This window comes from Heterodontus francisci, chromosome 37 (assembly GCF_036365525.1).
Source record: "Heterodontus francisci isolate sHetFra1 chromosome 37, sHetFra1.hap1, whole genome shotgun sequence".
NCBI lineage: Eukaryota > Metazoa > Chordata > Chondrichthyes > Heterodontiformes > Heterodontidae > Heterodontus > Heterodontus francisci.
In genome coordinates, this window is record NC_090407.1 from 906,044 (window position 1) to 933,644 (window position 27,601).

At 44.4% G+C, this 27,601-nt stretch overlaps 1 long non-coding RNA gene across 1 annotated transcript; it reads right to left on the reverse strand.

Annotated features, from left to right (window-relative positions):
* Positions 1 to 270: 270 nt before the first annotated feature.
* Positions 271 to 27,601, reverse strand: LOC137351940 (uncharacterized). Its single transcript, XR_010969603.1, has 4 exons — positions 27,544 to 27,601; positions 9,541 to 9,663; positions 5,616 to 5,711; positions 271 to 1,231 (listed from the first exon to the last, which is right to left on the reverse strand). It is a non-coding gene; the product is annotated as an uncharacterized lncRNA (long non-coding RNA).

The window sequence follows — 27,601 nt, forward strand, 5'->3', positions numbered from 1 at the left end:
CTAGGCTCAACTATCACCAGTAACCTGTCTCGAGATGCAGAAATCAACAAGCGCATGGGAAAGGCTTCCACTGCTATGTCCAGACTGGACAAGAGAGTGTGGGAAAATGGCGCACTGACACGGAACACAAAAGTCCGAGTGTATCAGGCCTGTGTCCTCAGTACCTTGCTCTATGGCAGCGAGGCCTGGACAACGTATGTCAGCCAAGAGCGACGTCTCAATTCATTCCATCTTCGCTGCCTCCGGAGAATACTTGGCATCAGGTGGCAGGACCATATCTCCAACTCAGAAGTCCTCGAGGCGGCCAACATCCCCAGCTTGTACACACTACTGAGTCAGCGGCGCTTGAGATGGCTTGGCCATGTGAGCCACATGGAAGATGGCAGGATCCCCAAAGACACATTGTACAGCGAGCTCGCCACTGGTATCAGACCCACCGGCCGTCCATGTCTCTGCTTTAAAGACGTCTGCAAACGCGACATGAAATCCTGTGACATTGATCACAAGTCGTGGGAGTCAGTTGCCAGCGTCCACCAGAGCTGGCGGGCAGCCATAAAGGCGGGGCTAAAGTGTGGCGATTCAAAGAGACTTAGTAGTTGGCAGGAAAAAAGACAGAGGCGCAAGGGGAGAGCCAACTGTGTAACAGCCCCGACAAACAAATTTCTCTGCAGCACCTGTGGAAGAGCCTGTCACTCTAGAATTGGCCTTTATAGCCACTCCAGGCGCTGCTTCACAAACCACTGACCACCCCCAGGCGCTTACCCATTGTCTCTCGAGATAAGGAGGCCAAAGAGAATTAGCTGGAAGATTAAAACAAAAGGGTTGGGCAACAGTTACTATTTAACAACAACTTAAATTTAGATCGTGTCTTTAATGTAAAAAAAATCCTATATACGTCATTGAACCAAAACCAGATACCAAGCCAAAGAAAGAGAAATTAGGAGATGTGATCAACCGCTGGAAGATTGAGAAAAAGGTGGGAAGAGTAACACAGAGAATACTTGCATTAGAAGATTGCTGTTGATAACAAAGCACATTATTTTCCTGTCAGTTTTCAATGATATATTTCTGCCATTAATAAACATCATCTAGTTTGGTTGGAGTAGATTCTTTAGTAGACCAGGACCCCGAGGTCAAGTTCTAAATCATGTCAAGTTGTGAGATTGAATTCAATAAATCTGATCATTTGCAGCAGAAATATTCCCGTGAGATTTGCTGATTGATTTGAACTCTATGGGATAGAAATTTGTCCTGATTAGTATCATATCATCTGTGCATTACTGACTTCAATCGAACGGAATATCGAGTGGACATATAACAGGCAGCAGATGTGATAACACCCCAAATCAATGTCAATCTCTGGAACTGCACTAAAGAAACAGTATTTTTGCGACAGTAAATCCTTATATCAGATACACTGTAAACATAAGCTTAATGAAAATGTCCTTTCAAAGACTGAGTCCATTGTGATTGAACTATTGATAAACATTTCAGTTCCAACTGTCCCATCTTGTTCTTAAAATAAGTATAGCTTCTTAAAAATAAAATCATTGATACAAAAACATATTTCTCATATATTAGAAAGGTTACCCATTATTGTAATATTTACTAAATTATCTGTCATCTTTATTTAAAACAATACAATGATTAAACACGGCTGTCGAGGCATTTGACATAGAAATGGTTGTGTCTATTTTTAAGATCAGACAAATATAGATTTCATATTTTATATTTCTATTTCACTGAACAGATGTCTTACACAAATTTATCATAATGAGTCTATAGATTTTCTCATTAAACAAAGTGATGAAGTTTAGCTGTGAAAAAATTATGCAACACAGCTTTTTTCTGAGATCATTCAAAAGTTCAATCAATCAATTTCTCTTAACAAGATTTATTGTTGAACTCGATATATTGGCCAGAGTTCCATCTATTGGCCTAGTCTGAGCTGAAACAGGTGGATGTAAGAAATAATTAGTTATCAGATCTGAGCAAGAAATGAAAGCCTAGTTTCCACTGTTTATCTAATTAGTTTAGTTTAGTTTAGTTCAGAGATACAGCACTGAAACAGGCCCTTCGGCCCACCGAGTCTGTGCCGACCATCAACCACCCATTTATACTAATCCTACATTAATCCCATATTCCTACCACATCCCCACCTGTCCCTATATTTCCCTACCACCTACCTATACTAGGGGCAATTTATAATGGCCAATTTACCTACCAACCTGCAAGTCTTTTGGCTTGTGGGAGGAAACCGGAGCACCCGGAGAAAACCCACGCAGATACAGGGAGAACTTGCAAACTCCACACAGGCAGTACCCAGAATTGAACCCGGGTTGCTGGAGCTGTGAGGCTGCGGTGCTAACCACTGCGCCACTGTGCAGACCCCCAAGTGTCTAGGAACGTCCAGCACTGCCTCAACCGGAGTGCTCCTTATTCTTGGCAATAATCACCCATTTCCATTTTCTGTCTCACTGTTTCTCTTCACTGCTGGGGTGGCCAACTCGTGCAATGTGCTGTTTAAGAATCTTTCTTCTCCATGTAGTATGGAATGTTTCTGTCTCTCAAGCTCTTACAGACACAGGTTTGTTAGTGCGAGTGACAGAAAAGTGGTCAGTCATGATTGACTTATAATAATGCTTCACTCACATTTCTCAATGCAGTTAAAACTGCTGTTTAACCGATATGAAAATTTGATAATTTAAATTTATAATGCACAATATGTAATGGTTCTCTGGGTTCTGCACTCAGCCCTATAGTTCACGATTAGGCTTTTGGCCAGCCTGCTGATGACCACAGGCACTGAACCTGTCACTGGAGCAGCTTGAAAGTTTAAGTGGGATAAAGTTTAATTGAATAAAAAGTTTCTCATTAACAGATCTTTAAAACTGATTTTAAGAGTCAAGCAATAATAACATGAAATATGAGAGAGAAACACAACTCTGTTCTGAGGAAGAGTCTGCACCAGAAATATTTTCCTTTTCTCCCTTCGGATATTGTATTTCCACACTTCCTTGTTTCATTGTAAATTTCCTGTATTTGCTGTTATTTTTCTTTTTATACTGAACAAGTTTAACGAGGCTCCATACCTCAACAGCTCAAAATGTATCAGTTTTGACAAGTTGTACTGTTCCATCAATCAGGGAAAAATCAATGGAATCAGTGATGTACACGTTATGCTTGGTTTATAAATTTAAACCTCTAGCAAGAAATGTCTTGTGTATACCAATAAATGATTAATAGCGTTGGAATCTTTGAGTTGTTCTAGAAAGGCTGGCTTCAGGAGATAGATCACAGGAAGATTAAACACGCCAAGGCAATCCAAAACTAATTTTTCAATTTCAAATAAAATAGGTTGAGCCATATCTTGGACTTCTTATGAAACTGAAAGACTCACAAAATCTCTTATTTGTTTTAATTTGTTCATGGGATGTGGGCGTCCCTGGCTAGGACAGCATTTATTGCCCATCCTTAATTGCCCTCGAGAAGGTGGTGATGAGCTGCCTTCTTGAACAGCTGCATTCCACATGGGGTAGGTACACCCGCTGTGCTGTACATTAGTATTTAACATTATTACTTTAGTAACTAAGAAACTTTGAAGGCACAAGTTTGAGAAACAGAACAGCAGACTGCAGCAATGGTGAACCTATCCATTTAGTATTTTCCGAGATAGTTTTCCACCACTGTAGAAAAGAATGTGAACTGATCCTGCAAAAAAAACACTGTACTTATAATTGCATATTCTGAGAGTTTCTACTAGAAGCACACTGGGAATAAATGAACACTCTCATGTTGTGATTCATGTGAACAGGGGAACTTCAACTCTCAAGGGTTTCATTTGATATTTGTGTTAGAGTTGGCACATGTGCATTAAAGGGTGGTAATTTTGTGATTTAGCCTTGTTCAAACAGGCATTAACATTTGCCCATTGTCCTGAATTAGGTTCTGGGAGTAAATCTTTCTTTAAAAAAAACAAATTATCTGGTCATTATCACATTTCTGTTTATGGGATCTTGTTGTGTGCATATTGGCTGCCGCATTTCCTATTACAAGAGTGATTAGAACTCAAAAGTACTTCATTGGCTGTAACGCACTTTGGGATGTCCTGAGGTCATGAAAGGCGCTATAGAAATGCAAGTCTTTCTTTCTTCTAGACCTTATCACAGAAAGACCGGATATTAACCTCAGGACATCCCAAAGTCTGCAGAGTTCCAGTGGTGAGAAGAGCAAATGATATCTAGCTGTAATATTTTGGACTGCACTGGCTTTGGGGAGTCTTAGGGGCGGCACAGTGGTTCGCACCGCAGTCTCACAGCTCCAGCGACCCTGGTTCAATTCTGGGTACTGCCTGTGTGGAGTTTGCAAGTTCTCCCTGTGTCTGCGTGGGTTTCCTCCCACATGCCAAAGACTTGCAGGTTGATAGGTTAATTGGCTATTATAAATTGCCCCTAGTATAGGTAGGTGGTAGGGAAATATAGGGACAGGTGGGGATGTGGTAGGAATATGGGATTAGTGTAGGATTAGTATAAATGGGTGGTTGATGGTCGGCACAGACTCGGTGGGCCGAAGGGCCTGTTTCAGTGCTGTATCTCTAAACTAAACTTATCAATTGCCAGCACATATCAGGTAACTGCAGACAGAGTGCACAGACATACTCTGAAAATTATCCCTATGACAAAAATTAAGCAATTTTTTTGGAAGACTTAGCTTCATGTTTGCTTTTTTTTGTCATGATAGATAAGGGTTTTAAAATTAGCTTCAATCAACAAAATCATTTCCCAGTTTAATTCAATAAATTATTGTAATAACTTGCTTGGTGAACAGTTTACTTGAAGGAAGAGCCAAGTTATTTAATGCAAGCACAAATGGGCTATGAGATTTGTCCAAATATGTGTGTATTTGGCAACTTATTGAATTGAACAGACGGTTATTTAAATTCAGCTTGGTTCCAGTGACTGCTCTTTGCAAATTAGTGAATCAATTATGGGCTTTCAAAGAAGAAAGGGAACAGAAAGAAAAGGCTTGTATTTCTCAAACACCTTTCCATTTCCCCAGGATGTCCCAAAGGACTTCATTATCAATGAGTTCTATTTGGAAATGAGGTCACTGTGATATAGGCGAATGTAGCAGACAATTTGCTCATTGTAAGTTTGTTTTTGGTGTTGTTTGAGAGATAATTGTTCTTGAAACTGTGCCACCTCGGGGGTTATTTTGGCCAAAGGCTGAAACAGGCATTAACTGGGTGCTTTGCAAATCTGGCTCACCTGTCTGAAAGTCCAGATTGAGCAGACACTTTTTGTTCTAATTGCTGATTACCATAATTTGAATTTGCCTGGAGGTGATAAAGTAGAAACCTACAGGTTTAGCACTCAAATGCTTATTAGACACAATTGGTCTGATTTTAAGGAGCCCTCGACGTGGGGATCCGTGGCAGGCGGGCCCTGAAGATGGTCCCGGATGAGGCCCGCCATGGACCTCGACGCCGGCAAAGCCTGGCCGGATCCTCCCGGCGGTAGCGAGGCTCCATGGTGGCCTCCCCACGGCTGGGCAACGGGACCACAATTTGAATATTTAAATTAATTAAATTAATTAATTAATTGAAATATACTTACACCTCCTCTTGATGTCCTGTCATGATCTTCAGCCCGGCGGCTGGCACTCCCACACCTACGGAGGTCAGTTGACAGTAAGGAGGTAGTAACAAAAGCCTGTAAGGAACCAGATAATGAAGTCAGTGTGACTAAGGGGAAGAGCAGGCAGGGAGCAGATGATGAATATAAAGGGACTGGTGGTCTGAGGTGCATTTGTTTTAATGCAAGAAGTGTAGTAGGTAAGGCAGATGAACTTAGGGCTTGGATTAGTACCTGGGAGTATGATGTTATTGCTATTACTGAGACTTGGTTGAGGGAAGGGCATGATTGGCAACTAAATATCCCAGGATATCGATGCTTCAGGCGGGATAGAGAGGGAGGTAAAAGGGGTGGAGGAGTTGCATTACTGGTCAAAGAGGATATCACAGCTGTGCTGAAGGAGGGCACTATGGAGGACTCGAGCAGTGAGGCAATATGGACAGAACTCAGAAATAGGAAGGGTGCGGTAACAATGTTGGGGCTGTACTACAGGCCTCCCAACAGCGAGCGTGAGATAGAGGTACAAATATGTAAACAGATTATGGAAAGATGTAGGAGCAACAGGGTGGTGGTGATAGGAGATTTTAATTTTCCCAACATTGACTGGGATTCGCTTAGTGTTAGAGGTCCAGATGGAGCAGAATTTGTAAGGAGCATCCAGGAGGGTTTTCTAGAGCAGTATGTAAATAGTCCAACTCGGGAAGGGGCCATACTGGACCTGGTGTTGGGGAATGAGCCCGGCCAGGTTGTTGAAGTTTCAGTAGGGGACTGCTTTGGGAATAGTGATCACAATTCCGTAAGCTTTAAAATACTCATGGACAAAGACGAGAGTGGTCCAAAAGGGAGAGTGCTAAATTGGGGGAAGGCCAACTACACCAAAATTCGGCAGGAGCTGGGAAATGTAGATTGGGAGCAGCTGTTTGAAGGTAAATCCACATGTGATATGTGGGAGGCTTTTAAAGAGAGGTTGATTAGCGTGCAGGAGAGACATGTTCCTGTGAAAATGAGGGATAGAAATGGCAAGATTAGGGAACCATGGATGACAGGTGAAATTGTGAGACTAGCTAAGAGGAAAAAGGAAGCATACATAAGGTCTAGGCGGCTGATGAAAGACGAAGCTTTGAAAGAATATCGGGAATGTAGGACCAATCTGAAACGAGGGATTAAGGAGGGCTAAAAGGGGTCATGAAATATCTTTAGCAAACGGGGTTAAGGAAAATCCCAAAGCCTTTTATTCATATATAAGGAGAAAGAGGGTAACTAGAGAAAGGATTGGCCCACTAAAGGACAAAGGAGGAATGTTATGCTTGGACTCAGAGAAAATGGGTGAGATTCTAAACGAGTACTTTGCATCGGTATTCACCGAGGAGAGGGACATGACGGATGTTGAGGTTAGGAACAGATGTTTGATTACTCTAGGTCAAGTCGGCATAAGGAGGGAGGAAGTGTTGGGTATTCTAAAGGGCATTAAGGTGGACAAGTCCCCAGGTCCGGATGGGATCTATCCCAGGTTACTGAGGGAAGCGAGAGAGGAAATAGCTGGGGCCTTAACAGATATCTTTGCAGCATCCTTAAACACGGGTGAGGTCCCGGAGGACTGGAGAATTGCTAATGTTGTCCCCTTGTTTAAGAAGGGTAGCAGGGATAATCCAGGTAATTATAGACCGGTGAGCCTGACGTCAGTGGTAGGGAAGCTGCTGGAGAAGATACTGAGGGATAGGATCTATTCCCATTTGGAAGAAAATGGGCTCATCAGTGATAGGCAACATGGTTTTGTGCAGGGAAGGTCATGTCTTACCAACTTAATAGAATTCTTTGAGGAAGTGACAAAGTTGATTGATGAGGGAAGGGCTGTCGATGTCATATACATGGACTTCAGTAAGGCGTTTGATAAGGTTCCCCATGGCAGGCTGATGGAGAAAGTGAAGGCGCTTGGGGTCCAAGGTGTACTAGCTAGATGGATAAAGAACTGGCTGGGCAACAGGAGACAGAGAGTAGCAGTAGAAGGGAGTTTCTCAAAATGGAGACGTGTGACCAGTGGTGTTCCACAGGGATCCGTGCTGGGACCACTGTTGTTTGTGATATACATTAATGATTTGGAGGAAAGTATAGGTGGACTGATTAGCAAATTTGCAGACGACACTAAGATTGGTGGAGTAGCAGATAGTGAAGGGGACTGTCAGAGAATACAGCAGAATATAGATAGATTGGAGAGTTGGGCAGAGAAATGGCAGATGGAGTTCAATCAGGGCAAATGCGAGGTGATGCATTTTGGAAGATCCAATTCAAGAGTGAACTATACAGTAAATGGAAAAGTCCTGGGGAAAATTGATGTCCAGAGAGATTTGGGTGTTCAGGTCCACTGTTCCCTGAAGGTGGCAACGCAGGTAAATAGAGTGGTCAAGAAGGCATACGGCATGCTTTCCTTCATCGGACGGGGCATTGAGTACAAGAGTTGGCAGGTCATGTTACAGTTGTATAGGACTTTGGTTCGGCCACATTTGGAATACTGCGTACAGTTCTGGTTGCCACATTATCAAAAGGATGTGGATGCTTTGGAGAGGGTGCAGAGGAGGTTCACCAGGATGTTGCCTGGTATGGAGGGCGCTAGCTATGAAGAGAGGTTGAGCAGATTAGGATTATTTTCATTAGAAAGACGGAGGTTGAGGGGGGACCTGATTGAGGTGTACAAAATCATGAGAGGTATAGACAGGGTGGATAGCAAGAGGCTTTTTCCCAGAGTGGGGGTTTCAATTACTAGAGGACACGAGTTCAAAGTGAAAGGGGAAAAGTTTAGGGGGGATATGCGTGGAAAGTTCTTTACGCAGAGGGTGGTGGGCACCTGGAACGCATTGCCAGCGGAGGTGGTAGATGCGGGCACGATGGAGTCTTTTAAGATGTATCTAGACAGATACATGAATGGGCAGGAAGCAAAGAGATACAGACCCTTAGAAAATAGGCGACATGTTTAGAGAGAGGATCTGGATCGGCGCAGGCTTGGAGGGCCGAAGGGCCTGTTCCTGTGCTGTAATTATCTTTGTTCTTTGTTCTTTGGATCCCCGTCTGGGGAAACAATGCACAACACTTGTGGGAAGGGGGGAGGAGGTAAGTTTATCAGTGTGGTGGTGGGGGGTGGGGGGGAAATGGGGTCAAATGAATGTCATGTAGGGATTTTGGAAAGGGTTATAGTTTAAAGTTTGTGCAGTTTGGGGGCGGGGCAGATCAGATGCTAAAGATAAGTGTTTTGGGGGGGCAGGAAGGCAAATAATTAATTTAGCTGTTATTGGGGAGGTGGGAAAGGGCCAAAAGAAATGTATTTATTTAATTTAATTCACTCTATCTTTAAATATTTAAATACACCAGTAGGGTTAACAGCCCTTTAAAAATGGCATCAACGTCTGTGCACAGGCAGCTGACGCCATCGGCGGGGACGGGCGGCCCGCCCCCTCCACGTGATTTGGGGGTGTTGGGGCAGACGGCCCGCCCCAACTATTTAAATGAGCCACCGGGCGTGAGATCGCAGAGTCTCTTCAGTGTGCGACCTGCTGCCAATCCTTATAAAGTCCAGCCCAATATGTGGGTTCCTCACACACTTCCACTGGAGGTGAGGAGTTCTCTGTTTGGCACACAGCAACATATTTCAGGATGGTGTAGGGACCAGGGAAGAGGGTGAAGGAGGTCCAGAAGAGGAGAGATGTACTGTACCCATGGGGGGGGGGGGGGGGGGTAAGAAGTTCATCTTGCTTTTGTGTCCCTCTCTCCTACAGCAGCTGGCACTGCACTGCTTGGGCTCATCTTCACCTCCCATTTGCCATCCTGACCAAGGGGGACCCTTAGCAAGATGCCCATGACCAAGCACTCCCTTTTCCCTGGTGACTCCTATAAGGTAAAGTCGAATAGTACTCACTCTTTTTAGGTGAAGTCATGATAGCCTTTCCAGAATAAATGTGGATTGCATGTTGATGAAATCCTGACAGTTTCCCAGAAAGTCTCTCAATGTGTTTCTCTTGATGAGGTCCTCTTCACAACTCTAGCAACAATGAATATGAATATGAACAGATGAAAATCTCTTTAAGTAGCACTTGAAATTGACATCAACACCCTGTTCATTCCGGTTTAGTTGGTTGCTGTCAGGAGAGGGCATTAGATCAAGTGCTAGCCACCAAAGTGCCTTTGAGGATGTTGCCTGGAATGGAGAATAAGTCTTACGAGGAAAGGCTGAACATTCTAGGCCTCTTCTCATTAGAACGGAGAAGGATGAGGGGTGACATGATAGAGGTTTATAAGATGATCAGGGGAATAGATAGGGTAGACAGTCAGAAACTTTTTCCCCGGGTGGAGCAAAGCGTTACAAGGGGTCATAAATTTAAGGTGAAGGGTGGGAGATATAAGGGGGATGTCAGGGGAAGGTTCTTTACCCAGAGAGTGGTCGGGGCATGGAATGCCTTGCCTGGGGAAGTTGTTGAGTCAGAAACTTTAGGGACTTTCAAACGGCTTTTAGATAGGTATATGGATAAAAGAGAATGATGGGGTATAGATTAAATTGTCCTTGACAGAGGACAAAGGATCGGCACAACATCGTGGGCCGAAGGGCCTGTTCTGTGCTGTATTTTTCTATGTTCTATGTTCTAACCTAGATAATGAGTGCTAGCAGGCATTTTAAGTGGCAATCAGTTGCTTAACAGGCCTCTGGTCAGCTGTTCCTTGAGTGTGCTTCAACTCCTTTACCAAGATGGTGTCTTGCACTAAACACAGGCTGAACTGGCATTTCAGCACAGCTCAGGAGCCTCAGAGGATTATTAGCTCCTGAATGCATTGACAAAAATTGCCCACTCATCTTTTATGTCCACCTACACAGCAATTGGCTCATGCAAAAGACAGCAACATTAACAATGTAGCACTCCCTTAGTGCTACAGCAAAAGTGCCACCTTAGATTATGGCAGGGGGCTCCAAATTAAGAGCTCTACCACTGAACACGGAAAGAGGCTGCTTGTATCCTTTAGTGAATCTGAAACATCTGCAGAATTTTAGTTCAGTCACATACTTCTGCAATTGCTGACAAAGTAAAAAGAGCAAACATATCTAAAAATGTATTACAATTTATCTTGGCATACAAGATTTTTCCTGCATACTATAAAATGATATGCTGTTGGAAGGAATAAGGGTGTAGAATTTCTGAGCAGCTTCTCCAGGACCTGTTTGTGATTTCACTGACAGACTGCCTCAGTGAATTGCATGCCCAGAAATAACATCTGCTGTTCCAACTATGGGTCTGCTTCTCCGTCAGTTGCACATAGCCAGATGCTTGCAAGGGGCTAGCAGCAACTTCAGCGGCACCTTCCTGTTTGCATGCTTCTGTGTCGATATTACTAGTGGATGGCATGTCCTGACCATTGCAACTTCTCTCTTTTGTGCAGAAACCATTGTGCTGTTGCAAATCCCTCATTGATAGTTGTATTTCCAAGTGCATTGAGAATGGTCTTTAGCATTCCATGGACAATGGAGCGAAGCACTCAACATTACCAGTAGAAGCATTTCATACAGATGATCCAACCAGCACTCGCCACCCAGATGCCTGAGCTTTCCCTCAGCTCAATGCAAGTTCCATTGAAGCAAACATTACCATGTGGAATGGTAGAATCTGCAATCAGGTCCTCAGAATATTAATGCACCAACACATCTATTCCTTCCAATAGAACACTACCCAAGAAAGAATATAATACTTTAATGCATACAAACTAAGCATAGAACACCTCACACTAAATATATTGTTCATATGGATAAAAGGAAACACTGAACACCATAAAGATGCAGTCTTTATATTTTTGCGCATTTTTAAGATACGTTTAGTACATAACAATGCTCTACTTAACCCTGTGTGACAATGAAGTGGTGAGTAGCAGAATAATAGTACATCACTCTGTTTTCTTTCTTTCATTTGCAATAATGGATTACCAGTGGGCTTCAGTGGAAAAGATAGTGGGTGTCCATCACCTCCAATGTCTTTTGTATACATTAGCTGGTGTGGTGCAGTGGATTCATAGTTCCCTCGCTATCTTAAGGCCTTGTCTTGTTGTCTTCATGTGTGATTAAACTAGCTAATTTTTTTGAAGAAGATCGAAATCTCCAGGAATGAAGGGGCTTCAGTTATGAGGAGAGGTTGGAAAAGTTAGGACTGTTCTCCTTGGAATACAGGCTAAGAGGTGAACTAATCGAGGTTTTCAAGATGATGAGAGGTTTTGATAGAGTAATAGAGGAAAACTATTCCCTCCAGCGTGTGAGTCATGAACCAGATGTCATAGATTTAAATCAATTACTAAAGATCTAGACTGGAGATGAGGAATATCTTTTTTCACTGAGAGTTTTCAGGATCTGTAACACTCTACATGAAAAGCTGGTGGAAGCTGATTCCATAAATAATTTTAACAGGGAGTTCGACAAGTACTTGAAGGTTACAGGGTTACGGCCAAAATGTGGGGATGTCTAATTGGGGTGTTTAAAATAATGAAAAGATTAAATAGCGTGGATATAGATATAGATATAGTGATGTAGATGTAGATATGGTGTGTACCGGATATAAGATGCACTGCAACAACTCACCAAGGCTCTTCCAATAGCATCTTCTAAACCTGCAATCTCCACCATCTAGAAGGACAAGGGCAACAGATGCATGGGAACACCACCACCTGCAAGTTCCCCTCCAAGTCATACACCATCCTGACTTGGAACTATATCACCGTTCCTTCACTGTCGCTGGGTCAAAATCCTGGAACTACCTTCCTAACAGCACTGAGGGTGTACCTACCCCAAATGGACTGCAGTGGTTCAAGAAGGCAGCTCACCACCACCTTCTCAAGGGCAATTAGGGATGGGCAATATATCTCAGCTTTGCCAGCGATGCCCATCCGTTATACTATTGGATGAACCTTGGTGAGTTGCTGCAGTGCCACAGTGGTAATAATGTGCAGTATGTAATAAACTACAATTATTCTACCTCATACTGTAAGACACACCTTTCAATGTTGAGCAATTTAAAGGGGTGTGGCTGGAGGGCAATTGCCAGCTGGCTGGTGAGAGGGAATGAAATTTCGGATGGCAGGAGTCCCCAGTATCGTGCAGTGGTGAGGGGGATGTCTGGAGTCATTTGTGATCAAGGGAGGGTGAGCGATGCCCGTGGCAGAAGAGGACCAAACACCATGAAAAAATTTAAAATATTGTCTCTCTTGGGCCTCACTTGTGCTTGTTGTCAGGTTTCTCTAGTGGGTCCAGTACTGTGCTTGACTGCAGTGATCCAGAATAAATATCCTGTGGGGTCCTAATTGGGTTACAGGAACCTGACATTTAGATATTAACAAGGCCACCACATGCCTGAGACTGAAAACCTGCCAAGTAAAATGGTGGCAGTTGGGAGTACGCCAGGAATGCAGTGGAAACGGCCAACCATCATTTTAACCCCCGTCCAAACCATTCTCATCCAGTGGCCAGAGTTAAATGGGGCCTTAAATTTGTCCAGTGCCAATAACAGTTGAGGTTATAGTATTAATACAGATGTGTGCTCGCATTTAGTTGCCTTCAATAAAATAACATTACCCGACAATTTCTCTTTTCAGAGTTGCTTTGTTAATGGCACAGGAAAAGATTTAGCTGATGTTGTTCAGGGTCACATTGCTTTTATGCTTCTTCACACTGTTGGAAGTTCGTTTAAACAAAAGGTAAATTGCATATTAAAGCACAGTAGTTGCTGAGAAAGTAGATTATTTTTGAGTAGGGAGTTATTAATCTTCTTGCTTTTGTTCCCTGGTTGAAGGCTTATGTAAGATGGTGGCTGCTTTACATTTCCTGGGGTGAACTGCTCACTGATACTTTTGAACATTCTCTTAATGTTGGTCCCCAAATTGTGCAGGGTTCCACCAGGCTTCCATTGAAATGGCGGTGACCCAGTTATGCCAGGTCTCCATTGGTTTGGGGTGTTTTTAGGAACTCCTAAGCCAAACATGGTTGCTCCTATCCACAGCAGAGACCCAACAGAATCTTGGCTTCTGTTACAGCACGCGAGGTGAGGCTGCTGTAAGAAGAGACAGAAACAACATGTATCAAAAAACAAGTCCCTTCTGGTGTTCGCAACAGGCAAGGTACGGGCCGTACCCAACCAACCCATGCTTGCAAAACTCAAAACACAGTGTCCAACATTAGATGTGATTCCGTGATTGGACAATATTTGCGAAATAATCCTCAGTGTGCAAAGAATTTCACTGACAACCAATTTAAGATTGTCAGTCGGGCTCGGAGTGTGGCGCATTGCACGTACTGGAAGCTACATATATTAATACACAGGGCAATGTTCTTTACAGAGAGAAAGAAAATGTACAAACATTGTGCCTGTTTCAGCTGAACAAAATAAGAGTCAGCCATTCACTGGTTCATTCCTCAGGGCAATGCCTTGACCAATCAGAGTCAAGCTGCCTGGTTTAAATTTTAAACAAAGCTTGATAGTTAACTGTCAGTCACAGTAAACTGGTGCATTCGTCATGGCAATGCCTCTACCAATCAGAGTTCACTTGCCAACCAATCAGCACTCTCTTCTCAAGCAGCTTAAATTGTTGTTTTCCCTTACATTAGTTATTCTTACAGTTGTCCTGATGAGTGCAAGACAAAAAGCTTTGACAACATGTCTCTATTTTCAGCAATACTCAAATAAAAGATAAACGTTTCTAGAAATTCAGACCTATCGGCTCCCATGGTTATGAAACTAAGAGGTACTGGGGGGCGGGGGGTGGTGAGGGGAATGGCGGCCTGGACAACACTCCCTCAAGAGCTTAACAAGGCCAGAGTTTCCAGAGGCATTGGGCAGACTGGCACCACATATGAATGAGTAAATGAATTTATATTTATATAGCCTCTTTCATGTCCTCACAACATCTCACCATATTTGGTGTTAGAAGATTCCAAAGAGATTTGACTGGCAACATGCCAGAGTGCCATGAAGAAAATGACTGGCTGTGAGGAGGCAGGGTAGATTGAGTAAATAGCAGTGCAGATCAGCTAACTGCCCAGCCAACTTGTACATGTTGATATGAGCATGTTATACTCATTGTCCAGCTAATATAAGGCAGACTGCGCAGCACCAATTATAAATCTGAGCTGAGTCCAGGTGCAATAAAATGCAAACAGATGTTTCATGAAATTGACCTTGGTGTTACTTGGGGAAGAAGGTGAGATTGTCCTGGAGCACTGTCACAAACATGTCGATTTGGGTATCTCTTGGGCCGAGCTCAAATTGGTTTTCTGATATAAATTGTTAATGGAAAGATAAATGTAAGATGCAGAATGTTCTCACAATCTGAATGGGATAATTGTCTGTCCACGGTGACTGTCTGGTTGTACCTTAGTCAGGAGTTCCATTTGTTGGGAATATTATAAATTGAGTGAATCCTCATAGACACAATTCCTTTTTACCAATTGCATCATGTGAGTTAAGTCTTGCTTTACACTCAAATAAACTAGTAGTTAGTTTGGTGTGCTTGGGGCTCGGGCTGCCTTGTTAGTTAGTTAGTTAGTTAGAGATACAGTACTGAAACAGGCCCTTCGGCCCACCGAGTCTGTGCCGACCATCAACCACCCATTTATACTAATCCTACACTAATTCCATATTCCTACCACATCCCCACCTGTCCCTATATTTCCCTACCACCTGCCTATACTCGGGGCAATTTATAATGGCCAATTTACCTATCAACCTGCAAGTCTTTTGGCATGTGGGAGGAAACCGGAGCACCCGGAGAAAACCCACGCAGACACAGGGAGAACTTGCAAACTCCACACAGGCAGTACCCAGAATTGAACCCGGGTCGCTGGAGCTGTGAGGCTGCGGTGCTAACCACTACGCCACTGTGAATGGATTCCTCAGAAGCCGCATGATCCCAGGTACCAGATGACACTCAAGACTTCATTTACATCTCTGGGTGGCTTTGCAGAACACACTGTCCTTGTCCTTCCTGGATGACTGCAATATGCCAGTCTTCAAGGAAGATGCAAATCTCTCCAGCAGTCGTGCCCTTGGCTTCCTTTCTGATGTTCATCAATCTTGTGGCATCACCATATTGTTCAGAGGAGCACAAAGACCAGTCGTCAATAGCTTGATGCGTCCCATAATTTCCAGTTTCTGTGTTGAACATTGCTGGGAAAATTCAAACCACTCACTGGTTACCTTCTTCATTCAGGGCAGCCTTTGGTTAAGATGGTGTATTCAAAACAGAAAGTGACTGCCAGGCCAAGGTGGCTGGTGGCATCTTTGCTGTAAACGATCGAGTAAAAGTCACAGGAAGGATCTTATTGAGTACAAGCCTCGGACTGGGTCTGTGTGACTGCTGAGAGGATGGACCTGATGGCAGGTGATGTAGGCATTGATTTTCTTGCCTCAACTGCATCTGAAATCATGAATAAACTGAAGCTAGACTCCATTAGCCACTCATTCAATTAAGGTCCAACTTGTTATAGCAACAGCAAAGGGAAGAAGAGGTGTTGGACAAAAGCAAAGGCCTTTAAAGTATTATTGAAGCCACTTCAATGTGACCAAGAGCTCTTGCAATGTTAAGTTATACAGCACACCATGAGGTCAGCAATGTACTGGGGAGAAATGGGATCAGTGGGTTGTCTTCATCTGCAAGAGTGCCCAAATATAATTCTTTCATTGGCTGAAAGCAGTGGTCAATCACGATTAAAGGAATTCCTCTAGTCTAGCACCAATGGATGGAAATTCTGGTGTTCATCAACAAACCCACAAATGCAACATGGGGTCTGGGAATAGCTCTGCACTGAGTTGGTATTGATGCAACAGACTGTAGCTCAGACTCAACTGGATGGAGGCTAGCAAAACTGGCAGAATGTACTAGGGACAAAAGAGGGTCTTAATGGGAGGTTTGTAATTAATGGAATTAATGGAATTTGCAGTGTGTCACCTTGGAGCTGCCTTTCTGAAGTGTGAGGGCCAGGATAAAGCAGCAGTGCTCCTTCAGGAGTGTCAAGGAAAGTTTAGACCTTCCCTGCCCTTGGCCCAGTCCCCACCCACCCCCTATTCCACACAACTACCTCAGAATCCCTTGCTCCACAGCTAAATGAGAGCCAATGGGAAGCCATGAGTTGCCTGATCTCCTGGAAACTGACAGCTATTTCCTGTATTAATGTAATGCATCCATTGGCACATTTCTAGTTCAGGCTGCGCATGTTGCTAATACAATTGGTTACTCAACCTGGCTAAAGGTGCAACTAAGTAGAGAGCAAAGGAAACCTTTCTGTTTATTCGTGGTAAACTGCCTTCACTAATTAAGGTAATAATTACCATTGTTCATCATCTTTTAGCCCAGGGAGAGAACAAAGATGCAGAGAAACTGAAGGATGAATCCAACTTATTCAGTCAAAAATATGTGGTCCTGAAAATATAGGGCCATTCTGGCATATTTCTGCTGTAATGTTGGCAGGAGTACAATGAAATGGCTAAGGACCCAGTTATGCTGGGTTCTAACCTAGTGGTAACATTTTTAGGATGGACGTTTGTGAGGGTGGGGCGAGGGCACGCTGCAAAATCTCCACCCACCATCTGCCTGACCTTCGTTACAGGGGAAAGGGGATGCGACCAAGGCTGGGGACCCCCGATATCAGGTCTTCCGATGTACCAGGGCCTCAGAAAAACTCAGCATAGGGTCAGTGTACAATGAACAAAGAACAAAGAACAGTACAGCACAGGAACAGGCCATTCGGCCCTCCAAGCCTGCGCCGATCTTGATGCCTGCCTAAACTAACACCTTCTGCACTTCCGGGGCCCATATCCCTCTATTCCCATCCTATTCATGTATTTGTCAAGATGCCTCTAAAACGTCGCTATCGTACCTGCTTCCACCACCTCCCCCGGCAGCAAGTTCCAGGCACTCACCACCCTCTGTGTAAAAAAACTTGCCTCACACATCCCCTCTAAACTTTGCCCCTCGCACCTTAAACCTATGTACCCTAGTAACTGACTCTTCCACCCTGGGAAAAAGCTTCTGACTATCCACTCTGTCCATGCCGCTCATAACTTTGTAAACCTCTATCATGTCGCCCCTCCACCTCCGTCGTTCCAGTGAAAACAATCTGAGCTTATCCAACCTCTCCTCATAGCTAATACCCTCCAGACCAGGCAACATCCTGGTAAACCTCTTCTGTACCCTCTCCAAAGCCTCAATATCCTTCTGGTAGTGTGGCGACCAGAATTGCACGCAATATTCTAAGTGTGGCCTAACTAAGGTTCTGTACAGCTGCAACATGACTTGCCAATTTTTATACTCTATGCCCCGACCGATGAAGGCAAGCATGCCATATGCCTTCTTGACTACCTTATCCACCTGCGTTGCCACTTTCAGTGACCTGTGGACCTGCACGCCCAGATCTCTCTGCCTGTCAATACTCCTAAGGGTTCTGCCATTTACTGTATACTTCCCACCTGTATTAGATCTTCCAAAATGCATTACCTCACATTTGTCTGGATTAAACTCCATCTGCCATTTCTCCACCCAAGTCTCCAACCGATCTATATCCTGCTGTATCCTCTGACAATCCTCATCACTATCCGCAACTCCACCAACCTTTGTGTCATCCGCAAACTTACTAATCAGACCAGCTACATTTTCCTCCAAATCATTTATATATAATACAAACTTTGAATATTTGAATATTTTTAAGGCAGAGGTAGATAGATTCTTGATAAACAAGGGAGTGAAAGGTTATTGGGGGTAGGCGAGAATGTGGAGTTGAGGTTATAATCAGATCAGCCATGATCTTATTGAATGGTGGAGCAGGCTCGAGGGGCCGAGTGGCCTACTCCTGCTACTAATTCATATGTTTGTATATTCGGAGATAGACTGCAGTATTTCAAGAAGGTGGCTCACCATCACTTCTCAAGGGCAACTGGGAAGGCAATAAATACTGGCCTGGCAAGTGATACTCACATCCATTAAAGAATTAGAAAAAATTATATGCTCAATGTAGGTGATGCAAATTTTGGCAAATATAAAGGAAGTGCTGACTTTCCTTAAGTGTGAGAGAACTGAACAGGCTAATTTTGAAATAAAATCAAAAAATTCTGGAAATACTCAGCAGGTCAGGCAGCATCTGTGGAGAGAAAAACAGAGTTCACGTTTCAGGTTGATGACTTTTCATCAGAACTGGAAAAAGTTTGAGATTTAACAGTTTATAAGTAAGTACAGAGGCTGGGAAAAAGGGTGCTGAGTGTGGGTTGGGTGGTGCTGGGGTAAGTACACAAAAGGGAAGGTCTGTGATAGGGTGGAGGCAGGAGAGATTAAATAACAAATAGGGATCATGGTGTAAGGCAAAATGAAGGTGGTAAAAGGAGAATAAAGAAACAAAAGATGGTTCTAGAGGAGAGGCTAATTTGGAAGAGTTTTTGGAAAAGTTTAGTTTCCATTTGCTTGACTTGTCACCTCCAGATTTTACAATTCCAAGACTTGCAAGGCCAGCCTTGCACTACCGTTGCCAACCCTCCAGGATAGATGTGGAATCTCCAGGAATTGAAGATTAAGACACTGCCGCAAGCAATCCAGGAGAAAATTCATAGGGGCATTAAAAAAATTGTGGTTGCAAAATTGTGCTCTGCAGCACTGCTTCAGTCACTTCTGGCATGGCCCGTGCTGCAACAGGTGATAGCAGGAGTGGGCAGTGCGAGTGCCAGAAACATCAGGAATCGTCTGATTGTGGCATTAATCACAGGTTGTGGAAATGTGGTGCTGGATTTTATCAGCCGTTTGGGGACAGGCTGAGAGGTGGGGGGGGTGGGTGGGGTGGCCTGTAAAATAGCAGGGGAACGTGGGGGTGGAATGTCTTTACCTTCCTGCCGGAATGCCACCTTGCCAGTGGCAGGGATGGTGGAAGACAGCCCTCTGCCCCGAGGCCTATTAACGGCCTCTTCCCACTGGCATTTTACCAGCAGCAGTGGGGGTGGGGGCCCTCTACCACAAGGGGAGACTGCCAGGTAAACCCTGGCGGCCTCCCAGCAGGCTCGGGATGAGGGGTGGGGTGTGGGGAGGCTGCTTATTTGGGCACTGTTTGGCCCACAGAGGGGCCCCCCGGTGGCAATGGCTGCTCCCACAGCCACAGCACCTCATGCCCTTGCCAATCCCCCTCCTGTTGACAGGGCCTGCCTGACTGGCCTTCCCGTTCCTCCAGACCTCACTTACCTGGTTGTGAGGGCACAGTCTATTCATTGTGTCTTCTTCTCCCTGTGGCTGAGGCTGCTGAGCTGCCAGTGTGCCGATTGCACCCCCCCCCCCCCCCCTACCCTGCCCCACTGCTTTCAGGCCAGTCAGTGGGACCTCCGTCTTGATGACTAAATCCAATCCGTGGGGTGCACTGGTCCACCGAGCACTGGTACTAATCACTCTGATCTGAGCTTGTAATCAGCTGCACAGGGGACTCCCCACATCCACCCCCACAATTATCAGTGACTACACTTCAAAAGTACCTTATTGGCTGTCAAGCACTTTGAGACATCCTGTGGTTATGAAAGGTGCTATATAAATGCAAGTCTTCCTTTTTTATCTCCAGGCAAGGTGAGCAGGACATGGAAAAGGGGTGGGGGAGGGGGGAAGGGGTAAGAGGTGGGGAGGGAGAGGGGCCCACAAAGTAGGGACATGTTGGAGCAATTTTCAACTCTCCACATGCCGCAAACCTGCAGAAAAGTCATTGAGGGAAGGGGTGGGGAAGAGGAGCAGAAAATTTGTTAACACATTTTTACATTTAGTCAGGAACCTATTTAGAAAGCTTAGTTTTGTGACTCTACAGTCATTTAAATGCTGCCTAAAAATGTATCAGCATTGGGACTGGAATGATGATAATGCAAGTTGTTACGACCAGGTGAGTAAGAGGTCTAGGGTTCCCTTTCAGCCTTCACCTGGTCTTACTGTAACAGGGTTTAATTTTAAACACACTGTGTTTTTAGCTCAACCATGGTGAATCCTTGTTCACCACTTTCTAATTATAAGGCAAAGAAAGCAGCACAAACAGGCTTTCTTAGGTTTAAAGAAGAAAAGTTGAAATTTATTAAACTTAAACTCTAATTCGGTTAACGCCTACAGATACACGACGTGCCCATGCTAGCATGCATATGCGATACTCACATGCAAATAGAGCCAGAAAAGAGCAGAAGAAAAAATAAAGTGAAAAGTTTGAGGCAATATCTGAAGAGTTTTTGTTACGGTTCTTTGAGCTCACTGTAGACTCCTTGATTGTAGGTAGTTCTTGCTTTTCTTTGGGGCCCAGTATTCTTCTTAAACCTTGTTCGCTGTAGGAGACGTTTCTCTCTTGGCGTTCATGTGGCTTCAGTGGATTTAGAGACTTGTGAGAAAGAGATGGGAGCAGACAGGAGAGATCTTCTCAGTCCAGGAGCAAACAATCTTTCTGAGTTCAAACTGTTTGTACAATTCAGAAAACCTGAGGTTGCCAAGCAAGGTAGTCATGTGACTAACTGGTCTGACCATGTCTTGGATTGTATCACCTTAGCAGTCTCTGGAATGCTTCTCTTATACACTATACCTAGTGATCAAGGTCCATTGTGGGTTGAATGTGTTAGGGAATCGTCCTTCGTCCTTCCAATCACTGTCTGTTAATATGCAAATATCTTTTCCAGCCACGGCTGATCTGTTTAACAAGTCCTTTCTTCACTCCAGTAACAGTTTAAAATCAATGTTTAGTTTAGTTTAGTTTAGTTTAGTTTAGTTTAGAGATACAGCACTGAAACAGGCCCTTCGGCCCACCGTGTCTGTGCCGACCATCAACCACCCATTTATACTAATCCTACACTAATCCCATATTCCTACCACATCCCTACCTGTCCCTATATTTCCCTACCACCTACCTACACTAGGGGCAATTTATAATGGCCAATTTACCTATCAACCTGCAAGTCTTTTGGCTGTGGGAGGAAACCGGAGCACCCGGAGAAAACCCACGCAGACACAAGGAGAACTTGCAAACTCCACACAGGCAGTACCCAGAATTGAACCTGGGTCGCTGGAGCTGTGAGGCGGTTCATGACAAAATTAATGTGCCTAATTCTTGGCAGGCCGGGGCCTAGCATGACAAAGTGCTTTGTATAAATGAACACATTCTGACTCTGGCCATTACCAGTCTGCTACCTGAGTTTCCAGGGTCCCACAAATTAGATTATCTTCCAGTTATCCAGAAACTGATGTCATTTTTATAGCAAATTTGAATGCTTCATTTGCAAACCAAGACTACCTCATTGTCCTGATCACATTCTGCTTTATTTTGCAGGAATCTTATGCTGCGTTTATATTCTGGAACTGCATTAAGCAGGAAAGAGTTCTATGATTCACTTTGGTGTGCAGATTTCACAGCAACTGAGCAATGTAAAATTATGCTTGCACTGGTGTCTGAAAATCATGTTTAATGACAGTGTTTTCTGGGCCTCCCGACAATGCAGATGGTTCATACTGACACGTGCATGCTGCACTGTACTGACAGTCATGAAAAATGGCTGCCCACACTGGAGAGAAAACATTTAGATATTGCTGCTGTGTTGAGACACCTCAGTTGCCTTAATGCTGCTGAAGTCAAGATTGTAAGGTGAATGCACCATCAGCTTGTCACATTGTGACAGTTTACCTTGAAAACAGTGGCCACCTTTTGTTTTTTGCACTACCTGATGACTTGGCGGTGGACAGTTTTGTTTACAAGAAATGGATTCCACTTGGGTCACATGTGGTCTAGAATATTCCTCAGCCTCTGTCCAAGGCGTTGGCAGACAGCAGACACCTGTACCCAAATAATCATTCAAATTGTGATGATATTGTACCACAAGAAACAGAACTTCCATTTATACAGCAGCTTTTATGAACTCAGGATATCCCAAAGCACTTCATGGCCAATGAAGTACTTTTGAAATGTTTAATGCACATAAATGCAGCAGCCAATTTGCACATAGTAAGTTTCCAAGAGATAAATGACCAGAAATTTTTTTTTTCTTCTTGGTGATGCTGGTTGAGGGCTTGGTATTGGTTAGGGCACTGGGAGAGTTCCCCTGCTCTTTAAAAAATGCCATGGAATCATTTACATCCAGCTAAGAGAAGATGGGGCAGCAATTTAATATCTCATCCAAATGGCAGCCTTTCAAACAATATAGTACTCCCTCATTACTGCGTCAAGTCTTTGGAGTGGGGTTTGCACCCATGGATTTTACGTCGAGCGCACAGGAGCTGGCCACTGACGTAAAAGTCGGTGGCGAACCCACTTCCGCCCGGCCTGGGGATCTGTCCCGCATTTTACGGGTCCCCGAGCTTCAATTGTTCCAAGGAGCGATGGCCACTGCTGGGACTGCAGCCCAGCCGAGGACATGGAGCCAGGACGAGAGGTAAGTTGGGGTTGCTTTGCTGGGATAATAGATCGCGCCCCAGCGAGGCAAGGATGGTCGTTTGAGGGGAATGGGGGGGGGGGGGCGTCTTGGGTCCTGGGGGTGGTTGGGGAAGCGGGGCGGCCCTCAATGGGGCACCCTGTGTCCGTTTGTCTGGGCCCCCACCTCCCCCCCCCTCCACCCCCCCGTGTGCCGAGAAGACCCTTAAGTGGCTGTTAATGGGGCGGAGGCGGGAACAGGTCGGGAAGGCCTCCCGGAGCCTCCCGGAGCCTGGCGTGGCTATAAAGGCCAATTTTAGAGTGACAGGCTCTTCCACAGGTGCTGCAGAGAAATTTGTTTGTCGGGGCTGTTGCACAGTTGGCTCTCCCCTTGCGCCTCTGTCTTTTTTCCTGCCAACTACTAAGTCTCTTCGACTCGCCACAATTTAGCCCTGTCTTTATGGCTGCCCGCCAGCTCTGGCGAATGCTGGCAACTGACTCCCACGACTTGTGATCAATGTCACACGATTTCATGTCGCGTTTGCAGACGTCTTTAAAGTGGAGACATGGACGGCCGGTGGGTCTGATACCAGTGACGAGCTCGCTGTACAATGTGTCTTTGGGGATCCTGCCATCTTCCATGCGGCTCACATGGCCAAGCCATCTCAAGCGCCGCTGACTCAGTAGTGTGTATAAGCTGGGGGTGTTGGCCGCTTCAAGGACTTCTGTGTTGGAGATATAGTCCTGCCACCTGATGCCAAGTATTCTCCGGAGGCAGCGAAGATGGAATGAATTGAGACGTCGCTCTTGGCTGGCATACGTTGTCCAGGCCTCGCTGCCATAGAGCAAGGTACTGAGGACACAGGCTTGATACACTTGGACTTTTGTGTTCCGTGTCAGTGCGCCATTTTCCCACACTCTCTTGGCCAGTCTGGACATAGCAGTGGAAGCCTTACCCATGCGCTTGTTGATTTCTGCATCTAGAGACAGGTTACTGGTGATAGTTGAGCCTAGGTAGGTGAACTCTTGAACCACTTCCAGAGTGTGGTCGCCGATATTGATGGATGGAGCATTTCTGACGTCCTGCCCCATGATGTTCGTTTTCTTGAGGCTGATGGTTAGGCCAAATTCATTGCAGGCAGCCGCAAACCTGTCGATGAGACTCTAATTACAGTAGATGCAAAGGTGTATTCATAATAACAACGTGTGCAGAGGCAAATGCAATTAGCTAGAGTGAAGGAGCATGCCTTCTGCAGATGTGAAATCAATGCTTATTTTCTTCCTATAATGCTGCTATGCAGATCACAAGGGAAAATGCAGGCCTCCCTGCCCTTGGGTTTTAGGATAGAATCATCAATATGTTGCCGGCTGGCCACTGGTTGGGAAATACTAATTCATCGCACATCTAACTGCAGTTGCTGTGTGTTACCATGATGCATTACAATTGCAGAGCGCAGTGCCACTGCACATGCTTGCAGACAGCAGCAGAAAAGAAAATTGATTTGAGCTTTTAGAATAATGAAGGCAACCAGCAAAGCTTAACTTTCATTCCAGCTGTAGAGAGCTCAATTATTGTTCCTCTCTCCTGGTGCCTGAATGTTGTTAGCTTGTTAAATGCAACAGTTATTTGACTTCATTTAATCTCCTTGTTCATGTCCTTCCTCTGTGTTCACTAGTTTCCCTTCTCACGGTTGTGCTTTTTTTTATTTTTTAGAGATACAGCACTGAAACAGGCCCTTCAGCCCACCGAGTCTGTGCCAACCAACAACCACCCATTTATACTAACCCTACAGTAATTCCATATTCCCTACCTACACTAGGGGCAATTTATAACAGCCAATTTACCTATCACCTTCACGTCTTTGGCAGTGGGAGGAAACCGGAGCACCCGGCGAAAACCCACGTGGTCACAGGGAGAACTTGCAAACTCCGCACAGGCAGTACCCAGAATTGAACCTGGGTCCCTGGAGCTGTGAGGCTGCGGTGCTAACCACTGCGCCACTGTGCTGACTGGGATATTGCTGAGGTGTAAACCAGCCCTGAAGGGTTTGCACTACCAGAGGAGAGGTTTACTGAGGAGAGGTTTACTGATTGGAAACTCACACATGCTTCGGGAGATTTTCCAGCTCTTCATTTAATTGGCCAGGGAATCTTGAATGAGCAATTTCCAACAGGCCAGGGTTCCCCTCCCTGCCCCTATCCCAGTGTACAAATTCAAAAGGTTACGCCCTTAAAAGTCTGTTTTTCAGAATTAATTGAAAGCCAATATCTTAGTTACTTCTGTGTTTCCTGATCAGGGAGGTTATTAAGGTTTGAATGAATTTTGAGTCTTGATCAAAGCAAACATCAGAATCCAAGGCAAATCTATTTCTCAAACCTCTTCCTTCTCCTCCCTCCAGCTAGTTTTGGAATGAGTCTTATCCCATTATGCACTACTACTCCCTGACTGAGACATTGAGCAATGATCTCACACTTCTCTTCAAGTGGCCAATTTCGATTTCCCTTTCCTTTAGCTGGGAAGGCCTACTGAACCCAGAATTTGAATTTCAACTTTTAAGAATCGTGAGAATAGACTACATCTCACCAGTTCACACTCAGCACAGTGGTATCCAATGTGTTGTATCCAATCTCAACAGTTTCCAGCAAGTGTCACTTCATTTCAGATCTGATAAAATTCAGTTAGTTATTGTAGAACATTGCTTATCTTCACTTCTTAAAACAAACGCTCGATTCACTTGAGCTGATTTTACATCACTGTCATTGAGGTGCTTGTATTGAAGTTCCTGAGGTACAGGTCCCATACAATTGGCTAGAACTTCAATATAACCCTGCCAGATTTATTAAGGCCCTAACCCAGGGAGACAGATACTAGGTCACCCTGCACACTGGCCTTTGAGAATGCAACAAGTTTACATTGGCAACCTGCACTTCTGTAGCTACCAATGCAAGCTGACACCAATATAAAAGCAGCTCTACAATACATAACTATTCTGGCAAACTCCCGGTGTAACCCCACAAATTCCTCCAGTGTCTGCAGGCCACTTAATATGGGTGGCATTCCAGTTAAGCTCTATCTGCTCCAAGTTAGGGTTCTTGGATAGGGATGAGGAATAGGAACCGTAGCTGGGACACTACTTGTTGAGGACATACCATTGTCTCTATCTAGATTATCTACCTCAACACAGAAGGATCAAAACAAGGACTTGTCTGTCCTAAGTTTTTAGCTAGCCACTGGACTAAAGGTGAATTTCCTGCGGTTCTGCTCTGTCAGCTGGAGTGCATTGGGGTTGGATTTTTGGTTGCCATAGTTTGTGGTCCTAACCTAGTTCACCTCTTGGAGCCAAGGGCATTGAAATAGTTCATGTTGGTGCCAGCGACATTTACATCATCACTAGGGTTTGCACCTTGGGTGAGGAGGAGACAAAACACTGTCGCGTTTTACAGCAGCTTGAGTGAGCCTGTAGTCTAGGCCCAATATTGTAAAAAAAAAGTGACCCGAACTCAATTCTGCCAGTTTCCTGGCAGCAAACTGATGGCTTTGGGAAACCAGTCTTTATGTGCTCCTCTGAGCTTCTTAAACACTAGGAATGCGCAAGTATGAGGCATCCCCTCAAATCATTCACCATCTCAGCACCCTCTCCCCAGTGTTACCAAACCACACTCCCAACCCTGTGCTGCCAAGCTCCTTTAGTGATTGTTGCTAAACTTAAAGACACCCAGTGGCATAAAATCCACCACTCTACTAGAAAATAAAGAACCTTTCCCCTGCACCCACCCCTGTCAGTGCTACTACACTCCCATAACCCTGTCTACATTGCTCAATTCTATGGTCAAAATTCTGGGATGATTCTCCCTCCAGTATAGCTTAAATCTAGGTCCCCCATCTCATAACTTTTCATCCCCTCCTCCATGTTTCTAAATGCTCAAAATTCACCTCCAGCGTGCTCCATCTTGCTGTGTATTAGGCAAAGGAAGCAACATATCTGTCTTGCCATGAGCAATGGCACAGGATATCCAATTGTCTTATAATAAAAATGTTTACATCTAGCCACATTTCTATCACACTTCATCCAATACATGGTAGAAACTATGCATCATTATAAAACAGTTTAGCATCCGATTTACAGGCAATTTGCTCTGATATTATAAAATGTTGTCTATGTGTTTACATTTCTTCTCACATGTCTTGCATCACACTTCAGATGCCAGACTTTAGCCATTGCAACTTTTCAGACGTAGCTGATTCATTCAAAATTTTGTGTGAAAATAGAAGATGGTGGCATCAAACTAATCAGCAAATGCTAGGCAGAAGTTCAAAAATTATGAATCAGAAATGTGTTATCAGCAAAATAAATTAGTGAATTAATCAAATTGCTGCAGAAGGTTTGTTCTTTGAGTTGATTTGAATCACCATTTGGAATTTTCCTTTGGTTGATGATTTACAGCAAAGAGAATACTCAAAACATAACAAACACATAAAATGAGAACCATTTGTGCATAAAATGCTTTTCTTACTCTTAGAACAGTCAACGTTGTACTGCATCTCCAGGAGAACCTGTTCCTGAGTGTCCTA